Genomic DNA, 6,683 nt, shown 5'->3' on the forward strand with positions numbered 1-6,683 from the left:
GAACAAATGCTAGTTAGCTCTTACAGAAATCATCTTTTTTTTTTTGCACGTCTTTTGTAACTTGAAAAGAAAAATCCAAACTGTGAAAAAAACAAAAAAACACGTGACAAAGGACGAAGGAAAGAAGTACTGTTTAAGTCAAGCAAGTTCACCTTATCACATATTTCTTAGGTCGTGGAAAGCTGTTGAAAAAAGTTGTCGTCGCTTTCCTTGTATCATTGCTTGGATTGGCGTTATGAGGGCGACGAAAGAAAGACAGGCATCATACAGAGGCTGCCAGTGACACTCCTTCCTGTACATTTACTACAAAAAGACACGTTTTTTTAAAGCTAGTGGTGAATAAAAAGGCAAAACAAAGCACATTTACGAAACATTTCTGCCAGATTTGACCGCTGACATGAAAGCCATTTTTGCATTATTTTTTAACCCATTTTTGCGCTAACCTTGCTCTTGCAAAAGTTAACTCTTTTTGAAAAGTTTTTGCATATTTTTATATGTTAATTTTTATAGAACGTTGATTTTGCCATGATTATTTAAAAAAGATTCATATGCTGTGATTTTGTTTAGACTTGTTTTTGCAATTGTTCAATTACTCATTTATATATTTTCATGCTTATTGTTTCCATATATTTGCTCAATAATTTAACTCATTATTATTTTTTTCTTCGTATTCTTTTACTGTGATTTTCTTCAACCTTGTCTTTGCGATAGTCATTCCTTTGTATGTATACTTTCATTTATTTATTTTTTTCTGGGTTCCATATTCTTACTCTATATTTTTCATGAACATGTCTAGCCACAAAACAGACAACCTACCTATTTTTTTTATTTTTTTATTTTTTTTTATATATTGTCTTTCTTTAAGTCCCTAATGGGTTACTTATGCGTACGATCCCTACTTCCAAAAGTCATCAAATCCTTGCATTCGAAAAGTGTCCGTCTTGGTCATTTCGGGTGCAGTTTGTGTAAAATTCTGTGTTTTATTTCGTTTTGCTGAACTTGTAGCACGATGACTGTTCGGAGTTTGTGTTTTTCTTTGTGAGGACTGTGTATGAAAAGAAAATAGTCTGGAAAGTATAGAGGCACCAGTAAAGTCTGATTTCACAGAGTATTTTCTTGGAGAGAGAGAGAGAGAGAGAGAGAGAGAGAGAGAGAGAGAGAGAGAGAGAGAGTCAAGGTCAGTCATCCATTCATCATTAAAAAAAGGAAAAAAATAACACTTTTACATCGACACAATGCTCCATCCTCGAACCTGCTTCCTCCTTGCTCTCATTTCATCCCTGCGTCTCTTTCTCTCCCTCTCACTCACTCACTCACTCACTCACTGACCACCACCACCACCGCCATCCCCACTACCACCACCACCATCTACTCTCCCCCTCGTGCTCGTGCGAATCCCCTTCCAGCATTCACTCATTCATGTCCGGAAAACCAACACCCACTCCTCTCTCTCTCTCTCTCTCTCTCTCTCTCTCTCTCTCTCTCTCTCTCTCTCTCTCTCTCTCTCTCTCTCTCTCTCTCTCTCTCTCTCTCTCTCTCTCTCTCTCTCTCTCTCTCTCCATTACATTCATAAGGGTAAATCCTGCCATATGTTCGAACACTCCCACACACGTGTATATGCTCTCTCTCTCTCTCTCTCTCTCTCTCTCTCTCTCTCTCTCTCTCTCTCTCTCTCTCTCTCTCTCTCTCTCTCTCTCTCTCTCTCTCTCTCTCTCGCGGCCACAGGTGTCTTGATTAACTCGCCAGGTGTGATGATTAATTCAGTTTAGTACCTTGATGACGCCTCATTGGCCGCAGTTCACTCTCCACACGGCGCCGCCCCTTCAAAGCCACAACCAATACGATCCGTGCAGCTAATTATATTTGAGCCAAAGACTCAAGAGTAGCCAGTCTCGAGCCTCGCCTGCCTTACCTACCTATCAGTGGCAAATTAAGCCATATATTTACAGTAGGCAATGATGTATTTCTATATTTACTTTAATGATTTTGCTTTTTCTTATATGTTTTTTGCTGTTTCCACTTTTTTTCTTTTTTTTTCTTTTTTACTTTTTTACGTATCTCCAGATTTTATCAATGAAGATTTCTGTGCTTTGTCGTCCCACGTGATCCGCAGCGTTGGTAGAGCATGTAAAACAGTGCGCAATAAGAGAATGTGTGTGCAGTTGTAGAGGTAAGGAAGAAGGCTTGAAATAGAGAAGAAATGAAGAAGAGAAGCAGGCTAGGTGTGCAAGGTTGTAGGGGATAGAAGGGTAGAAGGATATATGTGTTAAAATGGATCGATCTGTGTCACTCATTATGTAGGTTCAATCTTTTAAACCTACGCTCGAAGTTTATATTTGAGTTTTCCATCTAGACAGGTTTAGTTCATTGGTACAGTCCTCTCTGGTTAGCCTCTGTAGTTATGCCGCTGTCACTTGCTGAGTAAGCATTAAGATGACGAAGATTTCTTGTTTCTTGCACCACAATATGTAAGATGTATTTAGTTGGAAAGGAAAGAGTTGAACTTAAGTTGGGAAAGAAAGGAGTTAGGGTATGCTAGGGTAAGGAAGTAAAAGAAAGGAGCGCTAGGATGTTCTAGGATGGATAAGGAAGGAAAGAAAAGAGGAAGGGATAGAGGGAAAGCGGTGGTGATGGGTGGGTAGACTAGATAAGGAGACAGAAGAAATGGAAAGAGGAAGCGCATATGGAGTGTTAAGGTGCTAGGATGTGGAAGAGGGAGGGATAGGATGAATGAAATGTTGGAATGTTAGCGGGAAAGAGAGCAGGTGTGTTGAACGTTAATGATATTCTCAATAAGAAAAGAGACGAAAGAGGAGGGAATAGCATAAGGCAGATAAAAGAACAGGCGTGTGTGGATTGTCAGGCTGTAAGCTGGACTTGAAAAGGAGACAGGAGAGGAAGGGAAAAATGTTAGTCGTGTGGAGTGTTAGGGAGTACTGCGCTGGCTAAGGGAGGAAAGAAGAGAACGGAGGATGGAATAGCGAGCGTAACACGAGGTGGTTGATCTTCAAAGCATGATATTTCCAGGAGGGGATAAAAAGGAATGTGTGTCGAGTCGTGCCGCTTTTCCTTTACTTGGCCAAGATCTAAAGAAGCTTCCTCAGATCTTGGTCTCACCTTTCCTTTTTTGGCATCGTCTCTTATGAGCACAACGTTATGGTCCTATTTTTCAGCGAAAGCGCCGTCAATGTCTCTGAACTAAATTTTCTGATCCCATTATAAATTTCCTAATCCTGTTGTGTAAAGTTTCTATTCCTATTAGTAAATTTTGAATCTTATTGGAAAGTTTCTAATCCTATTGTAAAGTTTCTAATTCTTATCTATTATAAAGTTTCTAATTGTAATTGAAAGTTTCTAATCATATTATAAAGTTTATAAATCTAATCTTAAAGTTTCTAATCCTACTGTAAAATTTCTAATCTTAATTCAAAGTTTCTAATACTACTGGAAAGTTTATAATCTTAAAGTTTCTAATCCTACTGTAAAGTTCCTAATCCTAATTTAAAGTTTTTAATCCTACTGTAAAGTTCCTAATCCTAATTTAAAGTTTCTAATCCTACGCATTCTGATCGTACTGTCAGTGGCGCGTGGCAAATGTGAAATGTTTACTGCGCCCAACCTTCTCACGTGGCGTTTGTCACTTGAGAAATGTGGTAAATTCCTCGAATCGTTACTACGGAGTGTGTATTTCTTCTGACAAAATAATTCAAAGGGCAACAAATCATGCGGAAAAATAGCTTATCAAAGTGTTGCCTCAAATATCAAAGGAGAGAGAAGATGGAATTCAAAAAGCCAATTTATTTCCCGAGCTGACTCGACCTGACACTACCCGCGAAGTAGATTTAAAGAGTCGCATGAGGACTGAAATTTTATCGGAAAAATATCGAAGGTAGTTATTTGCCAGGGGTGTAGATATTGGATCATATCTTGAAACAATTCCGTACAGCACTCCTACTACTTTTCTAAGGCTTTAGTTGAAATTACGTTTTTTTTTTTTTTTTTTTTACGATTCCAGTGACAAATTAACAAGATTTTTACATTAATAGCAGCAGAAACACTCTTGAGAACTCGGCTAATCACATCTGTGGCCTTTGAAAACAGTCGTGGTGAGAGCAAAACATTTCGGAATACGGGCCATTATCTTTTCTCTTATAACCAGAAAGAAGGAAAGCACAAGGGCGACTTATACACTCAGAGGGGAAAAGATCGCCAAGTGCCGCACCTGAAATAAATCTCTTGGACAGGAATAACATAAAAGCGTAGAGAATAACAAGCAATTTACTTTTCCAGTTGCTATGGAGAAGCCCTGGCTTAGTAAGGTGAATCGTGGTTGAGTACGGAGGACTGCCTCATATTTCCATAGAGGTACTGATGTAGTCAAAATAGAATATTGTTTGACTCTAGCATTATTGTGATGCAGGAAATAGGACCACAATCATCTATATTTCTATGAGTATGAAAGTACTGATGAAGTTGATTTAAAATATTGTTCAACTCAAGTACTGTGACGATGGAGACAATAGGAATGCAATTAATTAAATAGGTTTGGGCATTGTCAACTGAAGGCAGGTGCTGAAGCCATGCCGTTAGAAAAATATTCATGAGATAATGGAATGAGACAACAGGAGATACGAGACCACGACGAAAACGGAACGTTGAACGCAAACGGACGAGGACGAAGTGTTGAGAAAACAAACTGTCTTTACTCTAGTCCGAAAGTAGAGTTCCCCAAACACGTCTCTTGCAACGGTACACCACACATTTTTAAGTACCATATGCAGGGTTATTTACGTGGATGTGTATTGCTGTCATGATAAAAGTAACATGTGCATTCCATAATCATATTCCACTTAATGTACGTGCAAGAAGCCGCCAGGCCTCTGCGTGACAGTCCCTGCATGAAACGTATCCACCAATTTCCACCTCATCTATAAATATGTCTGATCTTCTTTTAAAGCAAATGACTCAGCACTAACGAAAAAAATGTCACATCCTGGTTGTGTGTGTGTGTGTGTGTGTGTGTGTGTGTGTGTGTGTGTGTGTGTGTGTGTGTGTGTGTGTGTGTGTGTGTGTGTGTGTATGTATGTATGTATGTGAGTGTGTGGAGGGGTGGCTGGAAGCTGTGCGTAGTTTCCACCGCGTGGTCTCCCTGTGTATGGAGATTTCCGGGAACGATTTCATCCCACGCGCGATACATAGGCGAGTGTAGGGTGGTGGTGGTGGTGGTGGTGGTGTTGGTGACAGGAGCGGGGGCGGCAACACACACGACGCACATTAATTGCCAATCATGTCGAGTGCGTAAGGAAGAGCGATTTGTGATCCATTCATTTATTACGTTTTCATTTATTATTACATGTTTCATTTACGTACTTCGTTTCATTATTCTTTTTCACTGCTTACCAAAAGATTATATTTCTAATCACCTCTCATGATCTTTAGTTTATGTCATCATGTGCCTATTGCCTCTTTTATTTCCTCACATTCTTCTCCCCACGAGTAATTTTTATGCGCTTGATTACGATGCCTGTGCTACATACGATAATACCATTTCTTCGGGCACCGACAGGCCTTGGGTTATAATTAAAATTTAACGGAGTTTATGAAAACACCACCTATTCCTCCGGGCAGTCTCATGCCGGGGTGGTCAGTGTAATTTTCCCTCACCAGTAGCAGTGAAAAAAGTTAATTTAGGGACGAAAATGTTAAGTTGGGGCCTCGGTGCGCTGTGTTGGGGGTATTAAAAAGAGTGGTGAGTCAATCAGTATCTTTCTTGTCACCTGAGAGAGAGAGAGAGAGAGAGAGAGAGAGAGAGAGAGAGAGAGAGAGAGAGAGAGAGAGAGAGAGAGAGAGAGAGAGACATACCCACATACCCACCCAACCAGCCAGCCAGCCAGACACAGAACCAAAAAGATAGCAACACACTAATTACCACATGGAAACAACTCCCTGGATTCCCCTAAAGAACCTCAGAAAACCACCACGAGGACAAATACCACACGGCCTGCAGGAGTGAGGGAGGAAGCGGGCGAGAGAACAAGAGCAAGAGAGAAGGAAGACTTCAGAGAGCAGACGCACAAAAAAGAGACTGAGTGACACAAAGGGCGGTGACACAGAAGCACTCGCCGCCCAGCCAGTGCCTGAGTTGAAGAAGCCTTAAAGAACACTAGAGGTCTTGAACTTGAATGGAAAAAATAAAAGGCATTGTTCCCGCGGACCTGGTGGTTGTTTGAGGAAGGAACAATGGATAAGAGACAAGTATAAATTCCTTTTTTTCTATCTCTCTTACTCTCTGACTCCCCCCCCTCTCTCTCTCTCTCTCTCTCTCTCTCTCTCTCTCCTCTCTCTCTCTCTCTCTCTCTACGTTCCACTTAGGTCTTTGATGAAGGGACAATAGATGTAGGACAAACACTGTTGCTTTTTTCTTTAGTTGTCTCTGCCAAGAATAGCTTCCTCGAGACTTCATGAATCCTGTCCAGCTTCCAGTCAATGGGGAGGAAGGAGGAAGGAAGAGAATTAGATGAGAAGGAAAAAAAAAATGAAAGCTTGAAAGGAGGAAAAATATAAAATGAAAGGAAGAAAAAGTGGAACAGAGGGAAGGAAGAAGGAAGAGAGCTGGATGTTAAGAAAGAAAATAAATAAATGCATGAAAGAAGGAGGAAAATATAAAAAAGGGAGGGAAAAAA

This window comes from Scylla paramamosain, chromosome 4, assembly GCF_035594125.1.
Source record: "Scylla paramamosain isolate STU-SP2022 chromosome 4, ASM3559412v1, whole genome shotgun sequence".
Taxonomy (NCBI): domain Eukaryota; kingdom Metazoa; phylum Arthropoda; class Malacostraca; order Decapoda; family Portunidae; genus Scylla; species Scylla paramamosain.